The sequence below is a fragment of the Artibeus jamaicensis genome, unplaced genomic scaffold, assembly GCF_021234435.1.
Source record: "Artibeus jamaicensis isolate MK-2021 breed Jamaican fruit bat unplaced genomic scaffold, CSHL_Jam_final contig_482, whole genome shotgun sequence".
Taxonomy (NCBI): domain Eukaryota; kingdom Metazoa; phylum Chordata; class Mammalia; order Chiroptera; family Phyllostomidae; genus Artibeus; species Artibeus jamaicensis.
In genome coordinates, this window is record NW_026521857.1 from 6046246 (window position 1) to 6064780 (window position 18535).

At 41.7% G+C, this 18535-nt stretch overlaps 1 protein-coding gene across 8 annotated transcripts in view; it reads right to left on the reverse strand.

Annotated features, from left to right (window-relative positions):
* Nucleotides 1-18535, reverse strand: part of ATXN1 (ataxin 1) — a 386007-nt gene that overhangs the window by 264013 nt on the left and 103459 nt on the right. The window contains exon 4 of one of the 8 annotated variants that reach the window (XM_053668257.1): nt 1443-1490. The exons of the other annotated variants lie outside the window; for them this stretch is intronic. The gene's annotated coding sequence lies outside the window, so the exon portion shown is untranslated. The remainder of the gene's footprint in view (nt 1-1442; nt 1491-18535) is intronic. 8 annotated transcript variants of the gene reach the window in all.

The window sequence follows — 18535 nt, forward strand, 5'->3', positions numbered from 1 at the left end:
GTACATTTCAAAGAAAAGTTAAGACTATACGTGCCAAGATAACACAGCACAGAAACGTATTAAGGAAAATGGGCGGATACTGAGAGACATGTAATAGTGTTGCTGAAGTCTACCTTATTGTTTTTAGTCCTTGGAAAAATATGCAGAGAAAAATTAGTACAGATTTAGAGAAGCAGGGTAAAATAATAAATCATGCCAGTCTGAAGACTAGATAAAACTGGTAATTAAGGCACGCATTTCTGTACAGGGGCTCATGGACATTCACAAAAACAAATCATGTACTGGGACATCAAAGAAACATGACTCCCTCTCAATGCTTTGTGACCAATGTACACTATTCTCCCCATTAATAAACAAAACATAAACAATTCAAATAAACCTGTATATTTTAAAAACATTCTTCTAGCTAGGTATAGAGTGTAAGGAATACTAAATTATACAATTGCAGATTGAAACAAAGATAAGGAGAACATTATATATCCAATGTGGAGAACCTACACTCAGACACAAACACCTTAAATGTTTTCATCATTAAGAAAAACTTTAAAAGGATTCCACTCAAGAAATTAGAAAAGGGGCCCTGGCTGATGTGGCTCAATAGGTTGAGCACAGGCCTGTGAACCAAAGGGTTGCTGGTTCAATTCCCAGTCAGAGCACATGCCTGGGTGGCAGGCCAGGTCCCCAATAGGGGGTGTGCAAGAGGCAACCACATATTGATGTTTCTCTCCCTTTCTTTCTCCCTCCCTTCCCCTCCATCTAAAAATAAATAAATAAAATATTTAAAAAAAAGAAATTAGAAAAGGGAATAAATCTAGGAGCAGCAAAATGAAAAGTAGAACACACAAAAATCACGACAGAAACAAATTCAAATATTTAAATATTTTTTTCCTTCAACAGAAAAGCTTTCAAAAGATGGTCGTTAAAAATATCCAAGAACACAATAGATTTACTCATAGTTAATCTGACGTTCCAAAGAAAAATCAATTAAATCACATTAGAAATGAGAAAAAGATAAAATGAAAAATATTAAGGATATTATAAATTTTATGACTATTTATTACTTGATTCTATGTTAATAAAATTTAAAATATGGAAATGGCAAATTTTCTAGAAAAATAAAAATCTATAATATGAATTTAAGAAGTGAAACTCTCAATCAAAAAATTACTGTAGAAAAATACTGTGTGTGTGTGTGGGGGGGGGGTTAGTAATAAAACAACAAAAAAATTACCTCAGTCAAATAATTGGGGAACAGGTAAATCTTCCAGGAATGGACATGATTAAAATCTTCCAGGAATGGACATGATACATAAATTACATTATAAATCCACAGAATCACTGATTCAATAGAAAAAAATCATTACTAAAGATGCTGAAAAGTCATGAAGCCCTGGCCGATGTGGTTCAGTGGACTGAGCGCAGGCTGCAAACCGAAGGGTTACCTGTTTGATTCCCAGTCAGGTCACATGGCTGGACTGCGGGCCAGGAACCTGTGGGGGCATGTGAGAGGCAACCACTCATTGATGTTTCTCTCCCTCTCTTTCTCCCTCCCTTCTTCCTCTGTGTTAAAAATAAATAAATATTTTTTTAAGGACATAAAAAATTCTGTGGGAAGGAGTATTGAAAATCAGAATACTACTTATTTGTCACAATAAAAATATCTTCAATGAACCAATGGCCAACATCATATTATAAGTTAAAAACAAGAGTTAATACTTAAGTTAGAAATGAAGTCAAGTATAACTGCTCTACCATTATTACTCAACATGGCATTGGGATGTTCTAAAAAAATGAAGTTAAAAACATGAAAATGTAGGATACAACATTGTCATTAATAGAAATGCTATTATTGGCTATTTAGAAAATATATATAGTTTTTCTAGAAGCCATCAATAAGCTGAAAATATAAAGAAAATAAAGATCAAATGTAAATTATAACAAACATTGTAAAATCTCTAAGGAAAATTAGCAAAAACTAAAATACTACAAAAATAGGCAATGCTTTACTAGGAGACAATGATAGAGTCTTGAATAAGACTATGCACACAGACCAAAAGTTGCAAAGGTGTAATGAATTCCATTCTTTCCAGATTGATATATAATCTATGACAATTAAAATTTATTTTGAAAGGCTTTAAAATCTACTCTAATTAGTCTACATTCACATGGAAGAATAAATAGACTAAATACTGATAAGAAATTCTTAAAAAAAGAAAATTAAATGGAAGAATCTAAGACTGCTTATGTTAAAAACTATTAACACTATAAAGCCCAAACTAAAATGCAAAACCACAAAGATCAGGGAACAAAATATAAAGTTTTGGGGAGCATACCCACATTCATAAAAAGTACATGATAAAGAAAGGTTGGTGAGAGAAAAAGAGTATTAAATAAATGACATGAGAACCACTGATGTACTATTACTATTTGCCAAAGTTTATTTGACTGTCATGCCTAAGATAGAATGTCAAAATAAACTCTAAATGTAAACTATGAGATAATAAAAGAACTAAAATAATTATAGGTGAATATGTGTTTCATCCTCGTGTACAGGAAGGCTTTTCTAGGTATAGAAGCAAACATATATATAATTAATATGTTTGATTATACAAACATTTGAATATTTGTATATCAAAATCACCTTGAATAAAATTGAAAGGAAAATATGAAAGTGGGAAAAATATTTGTAACATCACTGACAGTCAATATCCTTGATTCAAAATGAACATATAAAAATTATGAGTACAAGATGTGTCCTAAAACAAAAATAAGCAAAGGTAAATAACCCATTTTAAAAGAAATATAAAGAAATAAAAAACAGAAGTCCAACCTTACTCAAAACCACACCCCCAAAAAATTAAAATAAGAAATTATTTTTAACTCATTGAGTTGGCAAGTTTCCTGCGTATTTCTGTCTTTTAATTACAGTACTTAATATTGTCCAGGAGTGCAGACACAGGGACATTCTTTCTCATGGCCAGTAAGTGCTAAAACATAGTACTTGAATAATGCCTATGGAATAGCTCATAAAGGCTCTTACCTTTTGAGCCAGCAGTTCTGGTTCTAGAAATGTGTCATAAGGAAACAATCAGAGACATACAAAAAGAGATGTATGTTCAAGGAAATCCAGCACAGCACTACTACCAATAGCAGAAATGTAGAGAATTAACCATTTGACACATGAGTTATGTAATTACAGTGTCTGTAAGAGATGGAAAACTCTCTATGGGCAATAAGCTCATAGTAGGTGGGACTGGAAAAGACCTGGCAACATGTTCACAATGTATGAACCAGGTAAAAGCAACTCACCAACAGCACAACCCGTGACCCCAGTTAGAAATTGTGCATAATGGGAAACACGAACAATGCCCATAGTTATCTTGCGGGTGACTGGCCCTTCGTTCTGTTCTGTGTTTTCAGTTCCTTAAACATATACACACCATTTCTGTTATCAGAGAAAAAACAATCCATGGGGAGAGCAGGCTCAGGAGTCAGACTGCTTAGACTGAAATGACTGCTCTGTCACTTTAAGCTCTGATACCTTGGCTAAACTGTTTATTATCTCTGAGCCTCAATTTCTTCATCCACGAAATGGGGCTAATAACAATAAATACCTCATTGGGCTGCTGTGACAACTGAATTTTACAATGTATGTAAAGCACTTAGAACAGTATCTGGACCATAGTAAGTGTTTAATAAATATTAGTATCATTTTTACTTTAAAACAACCAATATCTCTCAAAATACCTTTTACAATAGAAAAAACATGGGGCTTACTTCTATGCCAGAGGAAAAGTAGAAGTTGTCAAAGATCCTAGATCTAAAAATGTTAAATATTCTGCCCTGGCCGGGTGGCTCAATTGGTTGGAGCATTGTCCCATACACCAAAATGCTATGGGTTCGATTCCCAGACGGGGAACATACCTCAGGGTGTGGGTTTGATTCCTTGTCAGAGCATGTATGAGGGCAACCAATTGATGTTTCTCTCACATCAGTGTATGTTTCTCTCTCTCCCTCTCCCTTTCTCTCCCTCACTCTCTCATATTCTGCTGCACCCCCCACACCCCCCTGCAGGATGTCCTAGGATCCTGAGAAATTTGGTCAATAGTTAACATGCAGCCTTAGCGAAGATCACTTGAGCTCTGCCAACAGTCCCCCATGGTAAACAAAGATGGCTTTAATAAAGAAGCCAGATGATCTAGGAGGACAGAGGCTGCTGATAATGAGCCAACATACGGTTCCAACAAAAGGATGTTACCTTCCATGACTTGTATGGCTTAGAGGCTGGGTGGGCAAAGCCCCGAGGAAAAGGCAGCTGGGCCGTCGAAGGAGCCCCAGAAAGGAGACCCCAGGTTCCAGGACCCCCAACCATGCTATTCACAGGCTAGGCGTGTACTCCTGCAAGATACGCTCTCCTCACCAAATGAGATCGCTCAGTGGCCCCACCACTATCTGAGTTTCTATTAAAAAGGGTGACAATCTCAGCTTCTACCATTAGTTGGTTTATTTTTAACTTCAGAGCTAGTTCCTGTATCCCAAAACAAGCTAGAGAAAATTAAAATAATAAATAAAGCATTCTGACACCCATAATACTTATTTCACTTTCCCATCCACGTAATTTCAGTAAATGTAGCAGTATAGAAAGTGACAAATGAGAGCAGATGACAAGGCAGCACATGTCCAGGACAAGGTCATTAGATGCCATCAGAAATGGTCTAATGACAGGTGCATTTAGGTGATAACATGGCTCGGTGGGTTATCTGTATGAGGCCTTCCCAGTTGAAGTCTCTGCTGTTCTCACACTCCCACTGTGGTCTTTGAGCCTAGACAACTGCACTAAACATGGCACTGTGTGTTCGCTGGAAAAGACAGTAAATACGGCCAAAAAATGCACTGAACCTGAAATGCAGGGGAAATCTTTGCACATGCAGAACAAAACAGTCCTGAAAGGGGGCAAAAGTATTTGTTCTAAAGGTGCATTCATGGAATTGAACAATTGATCTCATCATCTGAAAAGAATAAAAGATGCTCTATGCAAAAAAAAAAAGGAAAAAAAAAGAAAAGTCACATCAGAATCAGTGACAGATAGAAAAGGGGAGCAGTTAGAACAGACTTTGTGGTCAGGTGCTCTTGCTTTGAATTCTAACCCCTACTACTCACCAGCTGCATGAATATGGGCAAGTAGCTTAAGTTATCTCAGCCTTCATTTTTCAGTCTGTGGAATGGTGGTATTTCAAAGAGTTCCTGGGATGATTCGGTCATTCATTTACTCAATGTGTAATTGTTGAGCTTCTACATGTGCCCAGTGCCAAATGCTGAGATATAAGAGCAAGAGAAGCAGACTTGATCTCCACTTCTATGAACTCTAAGTCTCTCAGATTTTAGTGGAGGAAGACAGAAAAACAAATATATGTAAGTATGATACAAAAAAAGCAAACCAATGAAAAAAGCAGAAAGTGACAGAAATGTTACTATAGAATTAATTCTCAGTTAAGGTGACACTTAACCAGGGTGGAGGCAGAGAGACCAGTGGGGCAAAGGCCCCAGGGCAGAACAGGCTTGTGTTTGGTGTGGGCTAGTCCTCAGGAGTATGTTACTGGTACTGTCTCAGGCAGGTACAGAAGCACATGCCCAGATGGTGATGTCGACGATGATGATAATGATGGTGGTGGTTATCTCATAAGGACAACCAAGGGATGTGAGAACAGGCACAGTCATGTTGACTGAAGTAATAAAGTGACAAAATGAGCACTGAACACAGGAAGTATCTACTGATTAGGATCCTGCCTAATTTTCATTTAGTAAAAATTATAGATCTATTTTTAGTGACAGCCTTCAATTCAACATCATTCAAGAAAGGCTTCTCTCTGAAAACTCTATTTTCAGGAATGTAAATTTTTTTAAGTAAAAATACTCTGCATGCATGATTTGTGTCTGAGCCAGCCATCTTTCTGTAAGTTTTCAGCCTGCTAGCAGGGTGCATGTGGTATTTTAAAGAGCTACTATGCAGGGTACTTAGAAATTTCACAGAAGTGTTTAAACGGCAAAAATAACTGGTAGCGTTAGTTTCCACATGTACTCTCAGAACAGAGGGAAAGGAGTTTTAATAGATGCTTTTCTAGGCTTTTGGCCTTTCCTTAACTGTTTCAGGGTGAAATTCTAATTTATTATTTTCAGTTACGCATATTTTTTAATTTGATAAAATCACTCATATCATACAAATTTTTCATCACCCTACTTTTTTTCCTTTTGCTTAACATCAGGTTGTCAACATTTATCCGTATTGCTCTGCAGAGTTTTCTTAGATCGCTCATTTTCATTGTTGCATAGTATTCTAGTATATAATTATAGCACAGTTGATTTGTCCATTCTACCTGAATAACATCTGGGCAGTCTGAGTTTATTTTTTAAACCTGTGAACTGTGATGACAGCACACATGCTTTCTGGTATGAGTAGAGAGAAGTTTTTCCCAGGGGCAGACTTTGCAGGGAAATTGCCTACTCAGGGCGCACACACTCCTCTTTCCTGGCTAACTAACGCCTAACTGTTTCCCTGCATGTTTGTTCCAAGTCACACTCCCACCATCAGGATAAGTTTGAAATGCCATTTTTCTAACTTAGATCAAAATATCGCCTTTAGCACTGGAATTCTAGATATCAAATAACTCAAGTGCCAGTTCCGTCTACTGCCTCAGTCGATTCAGAACTGGTCTTTGAACAAATTCAGATTCAGACTTTAAGAAATTTCAGTTCTGTTGAATTTCTGGCTAATTCATCACAAGCAACTTTGCAAACAAATGATATCCTCACGAGAGCAACAATAAATAGTCCCATACTGCTGGTGCCAGGATGCAAATGAACATGTTTCAATGAAAGGAAACATGCTTACAAAAATATTTTGGTTATCTGAATTCACCTGAACCAAACTAAGCATAATCTAGATACCTGCCCCTACCTACCTCTTCCCTTTATCTTGTAACATTTCTATAACCAGACTTGCCAGATGAAAAGCATGTGCCCATTTTTGAGAACTAAGAGAACTGAATTTACTCGCTGTTCAAATATATATCAGTTATGAATACACTAACAATCATAGAATGGTACTCTTTAAAGGGGTGAATTTTATAGTTTGTGAATTATATTGCAGCGAAGCTGTTACAAAATTGAATCAGCTGAGTGAAATAAGACAGTCATAAACGGACAAATACTATAGGACCCTACTGAGATGAAGTACCTGGTGTAGTCAGACTCACAGACAGAAAGTAGAGTGGTGGTTGCCAGGCCTGGGAAACACAGGGGACAGGGCGTTACTGTTTAACAGGTAGAGTTCCCATCTTACAAAGCAAAGAGCTTGGGGGATGGGTGGTGGTGATGGCTGAACAACTGCGTGAATGTACTTAACATGGAAGTGTACACTGAAAAAATGGTTGAGATGGTGAATTTTATGTTCTGTGTATTTTACCACAATAAGATATATATACACACACATATACATATGTGTATACATATGTATATATATAAAATCTCAAAAAGAGAGGGGGCCGTGTTTTGTTTCAGTATTGGGTCATGTTCAAGCAAAGAACAGAATTCTTTCATAAGGTCACACAGATTGTGCACCCCTCACTGAGCATGGCACCACTTTTTACATTTTTATCAGCAATATCAAGTGTCAATACACAAATGCCACAAGAGCATATACAATGGGTGAAAAAAAGGCAAAACCGTGCAAGTCTAAAGTCACTGCTCACACTGCGACCTTGATACAACAGCTCTGCAAAGACATGGGCTTAAGTCCAATGGAGTGCACCACACCGCAGAGAACGCTGCCGCCATGTGCCCGCGGGGGCTGAGCTGCATTTGCAGTTTCACTTTATCTCCTGAAGTTTTCTGACTTTTGTATCACACAGCGGTTTCCACCTTTGCTTCTGCAACTGATCGTATTATGTATCTCCTATCAATGGACATACCGTATTTTTGGACTATAAGACGCACTCCCTTCACCAATTCAAGAGGGAAGTGGGGGTGCGTCTTATAGTCCGAATGTAGCTTACCGGGCTCAGGGGTTGACGCGGGGGAGGCGGCGGTGGAGCGGGGTCACAGGAGGCAGGAGCAGGGTTGCCGCTACAGGAACATGGCAGCAGCCCCACAGGAGTGGGGCGATGCTGCGGGCCCTAAGTTGGGAGAAGGGGGCGTCCTGGTGGTGCAAAGCAAGGAAGGCAGGAGCAGAGCCCCCGCTGTGGCATACTATAGTGCTAGAGAGGAGGGTAAGGCAGTGCGGGCACGTGAGGAGAAGCCTGCGGCACCCGTATGTGCCTCTGTCACGTGACTGGTGTGTCCCCCCCCCCCCCATTAACATTAACACAGGCCAATTCCACTGCAGGGTCACCTGTCAATGTGGCCTTGCAGCTGTTGCAAAACTACAACTCCCATCATGCTTAGACAGGTTGGGATGATGGGAGGTGTAATTTGGCAACAGCAGCAGAGCCACACAGGTTGTGCAAAACTGTTGAGTTCTGTTTACATTTATGTTGGTGAAATATTATGTTATTTATGTTATTAAATACTTTACCACATTTTTTGCTTCAAAATTTGTATTCCTATTTTCTTCCTCTAAAACCTAGGTGCATGTTACAGTCCAAAAGATACAGTAATCTCTACCATGAAATGCTTGTTTTTGAACATCCTGAGGTTCAGAGGATACTTCTAAAATTGTTAAACAATGAACTGTCAATGATTACTAGAAATGGAAAAACAGCCAAGCCTCCTTTGATGCCATCTTTATGCCTAGAACAACCTTCCCACTCCACTCCCACATCGCTCAAAAAGAGCTACATCTCTTGCTTCTTTCCAAGTTCACCTGAATTCACTTGTCTATGATTCATGATGAAGGAAGTTGGGATTAGAGCAGAAGGGAGTTCCATCCACCCGGGAGACAAGGGATGAGTGTTAATATATGGTAAATTCCTAAAAAGGTAAATTGCACAGATTACATTTTAATGCATGTCTGTGCAATAACCTGTACCTGTTTTTCCATCTTTAAGACTCTTCCATGGTCCCTGATGCAGAGAGAACTGGCCTCTCTCTGTAGGCTAGAATACTGAGGGCTGGCATTGCCTGTCATTTACAAGGTGCTGAGTCAGGTAGACCATGCGTGACTCATGATGTTCCGCTCAGAGAGGCTGGGCATTTATCTTGTGCAGAAAGCTGGTAATAGACAACTTTCCAACCAGCGCACATTTATTCAGCAAATATTTACTGAAGACCTACTAAATGCCAGGCATGATGCCAGACATCAGAGATACACAACATGATGAAGACGTGGCCCCAGAAGAGAGACAGATGGGGTCCAGTACAAAACAGTTTGGTTGTGGAGTCATCAGAACACTCACTACTAGATGGTAAAAATAGCAACTTTCCCTGCTCCAAAAGAAATGCACCGAACATGCATAAATAATAAATAATCCAGTTCCCGAGTGAGCCTTCTGGCCATGAAAGAACCTACTTGGAATGAACACAGTGATATCTTCCAATGCCTTCCTCTTTGGGACCACAGCAGCCCAGACACGTGACTAGTGCAACAGCCCCTGAGAGGCAAACAACCAGCTGTGAACTTGTGAACTTGCCACCATGGAAGATCTGAATAGAAAGATCTAGCAATGGCACCTGTATGTCCCCTTTTGTGACAGTTTCACAAACTCTTTTTGAAACTGCCTGCCTTTCCTGACCAACTCTCACCTCCAAAAAGGCAGGGAGTGAGTCTTTCCAATGTGCATTTTCCCCAGTGCCTAGCGCCATGCCTGGCACACAGTGAGAGATTACAAACATTTATGCCATCAGGATTTTAAATTAGCTGGCTACGTATTATAGTAAAATGAGTATCTGAAAAGCCTGGCGAAATGGTCATCTAAAGACTGGGAAGTAAATATCATCCATAATCAATCAATTACGGAATTCAATGAACGAATCACAGTAACTGGCAGATACTATTACGAGCTGAATTGTGTCTGCTCCCTCTTACCCCCAGTTTGTATGCTGAAACCTAACTCCCAGTTCCTTGGAATGTGAGCATATTTGAGGCAGGGCCCTTAAAGAAATGATTATGGTAAAAGGAGTTCATATGGGTGGGTATCTAATCCAACATGACCAGTGTGCTTGTAAGAAGAGGGAATTAGGACACAGACCAGTGCAGAGGGAAACCCTGGGATGCCACAGGGAGAAGATGGCCAGCTACAGGCCAAGGAGAGAGGCCTCGGAAGAAACCAGCCCTGCCAACAGCTTGACCTCAGTTTCTGGCTTCCATAACTGTGACGAAAAATTTTGTTCTTTAAACCAGCCAGCCTGTGTACTTCGTTATGGCATCCCTAGCAGATAATTACATATACTAAGCCCCTGCTAAGGGCAGAGCTATGGCCCTATAAATGATCATTTTGGGAGAGAATGCTAGAATAGAACTGGAAATATATATCCACTTCTGGTTCCAGTCTGACCACTTCTTGGCCAAGCCATTTTCACTTCTTTTGGTCTGTTTCTTCCTTTGAAGATGGAAGTTTGGATTACATGAACTCTGAGTTTCAGGGGACCCAGAACCATCCGACGCCACACAGCGAACGCAATGTGGCCTTCTAGGATGTGATAGAAGTGACAGCAAGGTGTGTCTGTTTTTCTTTCACTCCATCCAGCCATTACAGGAGGCTTCTCAAACACTCTCCATCTGCTTTTTGAACGGTTTCCTCCCAACATCGCTCCAAGTAGAAGACCCTCCTCACTCAACAAGCTCCTGTGACAGAGGGACGGGCAAGCACCGCGACTCAGCCGCGCCAGCAGGAGATGGGCCCGTGGGCAGCAAGGTGAAGCGAGGTGAGGAGAAAGCAGGCCGCGCTGCAGAGCAGCTCCCCACAGTGGGGCGATGTCAGTGCACTGCGACCAGAAAAGAGCCGCTCACTCGGATCAAAGACGCTAATGAGCCCTGCAAACAGAAATTACCGCAACAGAACAATGGACATCTTAATTAACTTCTTTCTCTAGCAATATTAGCACTAATAATTACAAAATCCTCGACACCAGCACCAGACAAAGAATCACACACCCCTGGTACAGCTTCTGTAGAGATCAACACTGGATAGTCTGTTTGGCATGTTTTTCTGGAAAGTGCCTTCCCTACAAAGGTGGGAACACTCTTGTTCATACTACCTGACCCAAACCGCAGATACACTATGGATTGTTGGTTTGAGTCTGTTTGCTTTATCTTTTAGCACCCACGGTCCAACCCAACAGACACCCTCACATCCTTATCAAAATTCCCATGTTTTTGAAGCTGCCCCTAATGAGTTAGTTCTCTTACTGGCAACCACAAGAGTACTAATTCATAAAATCGTATTTCAAAAACAAACAGGAAAGCAGTATTGTCTTTAACATAAAGATCTAATTCTTTAAGTTTACCAGCGTTGCCTGTTTAGAGCCTTTACAGATAATACCCTAGAAAAAAGGGCAATTAAAAAAACCCTGACCATTTATTAGATACTATAGAAGTTAAGATGAATATGCTCCCTGAGAGAGTGCCTGCCACGTTTCTCCTGTCACGTAAGTCCTGCCCACACTGATGGAATCTTAGAGTCATCAGGGTCTTGGAAAACCTCCTTCCAACCACGGGCATTTTCTCACCTTCTCGCTCATTAAGTCATTCAACAAACATTGAGTGCCTCTGCATTTTGTGTCTCTCTTGCTAGGGATCAGGAGCAAGCAGGAGAAAACCACACATGCCCTCAAGAAGAGCGCCTCCCAATGGAGGATACAGCGGTTTTGTTGTGAAGTTAAAGTTGTGAGGCCAATTCACAGAATCGGTCTTGTCCCTGAACAATGTATCTCACACGTGGAAAAAGAAAGGTGAGGGCCTGAGTGGGGGATGACCGTGGGGGCCACATGGGTGGACAAACACATCTGAAGTGTTTATCGAGGTGATCAGCAGGGCATCCACTGGGGAAATGCTAACAGGAGCAATCACTTCAATGACGACGATGCAGGCACACAAAGGAACAGAAAACCCAGTTCTCTGAGCACTTGCTTACCACAGCATCATTAAAAACGAGCTTCTCAGGTGATAAACTAACATTTGAGGAGTTCATGAAGTCACAAACACTACAACAGGAAGTAAAGAGATAATGATACTTGTCAGAAGAAATTAAGAAGACAAGGCAGTAATGGAATCTGTTCATAGAGAGAATGGTTAGAAATACAAAATGGTCAGGTGGATACTTATAAGTGTGGCAATTAATAGAAATAATATGAGAGGTTTCATTATGTAAATGGCTCATATGGCTGCCAGAAATGTATCTAGTAGGGATTTGCATTTTTTGCTATAGCAGAAATTGCAAGGATTTCTCTGACTAAATTGAGGGGCTCTCCCATTGGTATATCATAGCTTTGACAATCACAATGAGAAAGACCACCTATGCTTTTAGTTGCTCTTAGGGAATAATGATAACATTAGGTACTTTTCGGTGCCAGGTACTGGGCTGCTTGACATGCAGCAGTCCTGTGAGGCATGGATACCCCCAGGAATCATTCAGAGAATGGTGGCTGGGGCCGCTTGGCCAGCGCACAAACGATGGGGGGTGGATTTGAATCCTTGTCTCCCAAACCCGAAGCCCATGCTTCTTCCCACTGTTGTGAGTAACAACGGTCCGAACAGTGGCACTGGCATGACCACAATGCTCCAGAGAGTGTACCGTGACCTTACAAGCAGAAATCTTTCTAGATGGGTAAGTCTGCTCACCCTGTTACTAAAGCGCATGACCTGCTCCCACTCAATGGCACCCATATTTGCCACCTGAGACCCTTAGATGTTGGCGCCACATTCTGGTCAGCTCCTGTTATAGTGCCAAGCGTTAAAGCTGGACAGGTATCGCAAGTCAAAATCCCATTATCACTCCAAAACCTAATGGTCACAGTCCCCCCCAGGTCCCCCATCTACCCTGGGGGTCTCACTGGACACTCCAGCAATCTCTGAGTTGACTGGATCCCTCCTCACCACTCCTCATTCAGACTTTTGGTTTCATGACCTACATTTCCTTAGGACTCTCTCTCTGCTTCAGTTCATAATTATTAAAACCACTGTTCTGAAATCCCAAAGTGACTGTAAAACTCTCATCTTGGCCACAAACCTTCATTAAAATGGCTAAGCAACAAGAGCTTTGTTTCAGATACCTCTCCTTATTTCCCCTAAACATTCTGTCAGGAAAAAGGAAGAAACGAAAAGCTCAAAACTAGCCCACTCAAGCTTGATGGCCTGTGTGTAACGTCGGAGCTGGTTCAGAATCCTTCTATGTTCTATGACACATTAGCTTTTAATCTTATTACTTAACCCATGTCTTGCACCATGTGTAAAACAAAAAGCAGTCGTGCTCAGCTCCTGGGGTGGTTGTGAGGTTCAAATGGGAGGTTACAGATGACACTCCTAATGAGGTGCCTCGCACAGGGTAAGGCTCCCTCCTTGCCTCTCTGTTTACGGACAAGGAGCGGATTGTGCACACCACCTCTTTCCCCCGTTCACTGTTCTTTCCCTCCTGCCTCCCCACAAAACCCCCGCCACTGGAACCGTGTTCCACAGGCTAGAGTGCTGGGAGAGGCCCTGAGTCAGTCTCCTCAGCCCCTGAGGGTGACCCTACAAAGTGTCCTCATCTGTCAGGACCGCCAAACAGAGCCATGAGGTTTCGTGTGGCAACATGCAAGAGAGCTGAATAGATTCAGATAGGAGGTAAACGCTAGGTAACACTCCAATTTTCATAAAATTGATGAGAAAATGGAAGATAGTGGTCTTTGCTGTCTAAAGTTCAGTTGTAAATTCCTACAGGCAAGATTTTTGTTAATGCCCAGAGCCACTTAGCCTCTGGGAGCCCTGCAACCAGCAGAGCTGGACGAGGTCACGAGGGGAGGCAGCCAGGGTCCCACACTCAGGGGTGCTCCTGCCAGTGGTATGTTGACTAGCAGCTTCTCTCCAGAGCTTTTCTTAAAGCCAGAGGGGCTTTAAGAAAAACGAAAACACAAGTTACCATGTCAGTGCTATAGTTTCTCAAACACTAATCTCTACAAAAACTAAAACGCATGAAATTTCTATGCAACTTGAAGTTTAAAGGAAAAGCACATTTTTAAAGTTGGAAAATAGATGAGAAATGTAACCACATTAATTACTCAATTTTAGAATTTCTTATTGATTATATAGCCATCTTGTTATAAAGAAACATTTTTTAAAAGATTTTATTCATTTATTTTTAGAAAGAGGGGCAGGGAAGGAGGGAGGGAGAGAAACATCAATGTGCGGTTGCCTCTTATACACCCCCTACTGGGGACCTGGCCCACAACCCAGGGATGTGCCCTGAGTGGGAATCGAATCAGCCATCCTTTGGTTCACAGGCCTACGCTCAATCCACTGAGCCACACCAGCCAGGGCTTGTTATACATAAACACTTAAAAAGAGGCACATACAGCTTGCTAACTTGGCTACTTCATAAGATTTCCCTATTTGATAGATTTAGAGATTTAAGGTACTGCCATAAATCTTTTCCAAATAAGGAGGATTGTAAACAAAGTAATTAGTTAATTTATTAATTAGACAAACAAAAAAGCCATTGACAGACCTGGGGAAATCTCTCCCAATGTTTTTTTTTTCCCTTTTTCCACTTTCGGAGAAAAAAACCCTTGAAACAAATATGACCTACCACACATAGGCTGACTTTGTCCAAGCACCCACAAATCCAGGTCACTCCAGTTTGCCTCCAGTTCTTGCCCAAGTTTTAATCGCATATCTGACGTCCACCATCTGGAGCCCTGAAGGGGCCGCCACCGCGTACGCGTGTTCGCCAACAGACGCTGCTCCACCGCCCTCCCCGAGAGGCACCTGCCTCAATGGAGTGTATAACGTGGCTGCCAGGGCAAGGCAGACGTGCCGGAATAGGCAAATATCCCAAGCCATCCAGGGGGGTTGGAGCAAATGAGTTCTGAGCTGCTTCAAGTGACTACAGACCTAAGACTCGGAGCTAGTTAATGGAAACTGAAGCAGAGATGGTGACGGCTCAGAGCCAGGGTGGGAAGCTCATGTCACTTGGTAAACAGGACCCGAGGAGAAGTCTCTTAAGGGCAGGACACTGATGCTTGCACCTTACTTGCTTTTCAGTCTAACACACTTCTGTTAGAAACATGCCTTTACACTCTGGAGTCATTTTATAAGGTGTTGACCTACTACTAATTATGGCAGTGCCTACACTACCAGCTAACAAAATAATTCACTCATTTCCTCCTGACTACCTGGCTGCAACACGCAGAGGGGTGCTCTTCCCTCCAACTGAACAAACCTATTTGTTGTCCAACTTCCTTCCATTCACTCCTAATGAGCAATCATCTCCAGCTTGAAACACCCTTTCAAGCTTCACACCCTCATGGCTATTTCTTCCTACAAAATGCAGTTTAAACCACTCTCCCTTAACCCCATCGGAACTACATTCCGATAAACACACAATAATAGGCTTAGCACTTAGTTAACACTAATAGAGAGTTCTCTACAGTGAAAATACTAATCCTACGCATACCCTAATGTGCAACTTTGGGCAAGTTACCTCTCCTTTCTGGGCCTCAGTTTCCTCATCTGAAGAAGGTGGATAAGAATAATCCCTATCTCATAGAGTTGCTGTGAAAAGTAAACATTTATTGTTAATGTGTGTATGTATATGTGAACACATGCCTAGTACATGTGAGGTGCTTACTAGCACAGTCCCGGTCCACAGGAAGCATTCAGAAAAATGCCCGTTGCTTTCACTAGAATTACTATTATTACCATTATTCTGTTCCTTGTGCTCCGCATTCACACTGGTCTCCTCCCCTTGGTTACTAAACTCGAGAGAAGGAGCTATTCTTACCCACTGCCCAGGAACTACAGAAGTGACAGCAGTTCCGTTGGTGTTAACTGAGGAACTAAGCAGCAAACTGACGAGGACTCAAGGTATTTCAGACTCAACCTACCCTGCTGCTTACAAAAGCTCATTTACGTGTGTGAGTTCTGGCAAAAAACAAATACAGAAGTATCTGACTCTCTAAGTAGGACACCGACAAGATAAATAAATATGTCTCATTCTGCAGAGAAATGAATTTCAACAGGGCTTCAGAACAAAAAAGAAAATCTACAGTGGCCCAGAAACATCAGTGAGGAGGTGTGGGGTGACAAGGCCATGAAGCCAGCATAGCACGGAGCCCGAAAGACAAAGCTAAACAGTCTGTGCTGGGGGGCGAGCGAGAAGCACAGGCTGCGCGAGGGAAGGATGGTTCCTTAAAGGTGTTTTCCAGTTGTAGTTACCCCTGAGCTCACCCCTAACCTCACCCTAGTGCTCAGTCCTCCCAGTAGAAGTCACTTGCCCATGGAGAGAGACATACACCTGAATCTACACTGGGGGTATTTCCAACCTGTTTTCTAGACCACAGTCTACACAGCTGCCTCCCTTCCACGTGGTCCACGTCCACCCTTCCCATTTTCATTTCCTGTAAGTCTGATGTCTGTTTATCCGCAGATACAGAATGTCCCAGGGATTATCCAGGCTACTGCCTTTCTCTTACAGAGGAGGAAACTATTCCAGAAAGGTCAGTAACTTTCCAAAAGTCACCAAATTAGGGGCATACCAGGAACTGTAACCTAGATTATGTGACCACCCTTTTCCCCCAGGCAATCTAGTTTCTTAACTCCACATCATCCCGCCCGCTGGATTCTGTACCCCCACAGACCTTCACTGTGGCTGCTAAGTCATCAAGGTAAGTTTTGTTGTAAGGCCAAGGTAAGGTAAGGCCAATGGAACAGGCTTCCATGTTTCAGGGAGGACAAATTACATCGGGCTGTTCTCTAATCTGTGGTCACTCTGCTCTGCCTCGTATCAACTGTCGTTCAACCTCACTAGTCTCTGAGATCATACCTCCCTAAGGTTTTTGAATAAGAAATTTAAATCGCTAATAAAATATCGTGAATTATTTTTTAACTTTTTAAATTCCAAATAGTTTATTCCTTTTTTAATGGGTTCTTTTTTCTTGGGTTCGTTTCCTTTCAGGCCATAGCAGGGTTATTTTGAGAGGAGATGTCATAGTTTGAACACCATACCTGGCGTGTTTTAAAAAATCATCTAAACTAAATTAGCTTTTACACCTAACAGCAGGCTGGGAACAATAAAATGACTCTTTGGGAAACGAAGAAAGAAGTTAATTTAGCACACCAGAAACCAACAGCCATTTCTCAAATAAAAGTTACCTATAACAAGTGACTTCTGGGCAGGGAAAATTATTGACGACATCTCCAGATAACCACGTCAGGCTGGGAAAAAATGCTTCACAAAAGAGCCATTAAATTAATTTTTTCTTTAGGCAGCATGAGGACACGATAAGAAGCTACATAGTTCAATTTGACTCACCCACTAAGAAACTCTGAAATACTGTTCACTGCTCCAGGCCAATGGCAATCGGGGGAAGGCATTGCCAAGAACACATGGATCCTAACTGTTAGTCATTGGTTTGGGAAATTTAGGATGTAGGAATTATCATTATTTGCTAAATGTCCAAACTTCCTTAGAAACAACTCATGAAGATGCTAAAGGCTGTGCACAGCCCCTTACTTTTCCCATTTTATGCGCTGGCTGGTTTGGGGGAATTTTACATTGTAGTATGAGGGGAACTGAATACATTTAATGAACATATGCACAGGCATTCCTAACAAGAAGTGAATCCTGTCCGGTGAGTATGAGGGTGGCTCTTTAAAAAAGAGTTCACAAAATTATCAACATAAAATCAGACACCAGGCCTTCTAAGGAGCCTGTGCAAGACAGGCTTCAAAGCTGATCATGAGCTTTGAGGGACATGTGCCTGGTCCATAATCCACTCACCTGTATGCATGCACCACAAGGTAGGGCTCACCTCTAAAGGGCCAAAATCTACCTATTTCCCTACCAGTCCCCTTCAATACTGAGTATATATTTCGTAAATACTGTCATACGCAGTTCTATCAAGTTCAAATGGCTAAATAGAAATGTTTGCGCATTATGTCTTAATGAGCTATTCCAGTGTGTGCCTTTACTATCTTGTAAGGAAAACCTGTCACCCACGGTAATTTAGTAGGCAGTGACACCTGACCTGTGTCACAGTGCAACCACACTCTGCAATTATAATTAAATGTGGATGAGGCAGGGGGGACAGTGCTGAGTGGTCCAGCACGGTGCCCCTGAAATCAATGAGCTCAGGACTGGACTCAGTCGATGCTCAGGAAAGGGACACAGTCAACACACAACATCTGCCTCCACCCCACACCAGACATCCAATGCTGGGTGAGCACGCCAATCCATCGTAACTGAGGGAAGAGAAAACGAGAAGAGAGAAAAAAAGCCATAAGTACCTCAACTTTAAATCCATCCATGGGGCCTTCTGCCAGAAGAAAAAGATGTACCGTGAAGCAAATTCGAGAATCACAGGCTTCTGGGATTCGAGGCAAATCCCTGCCTTAGCGCAGCAGAAAGTC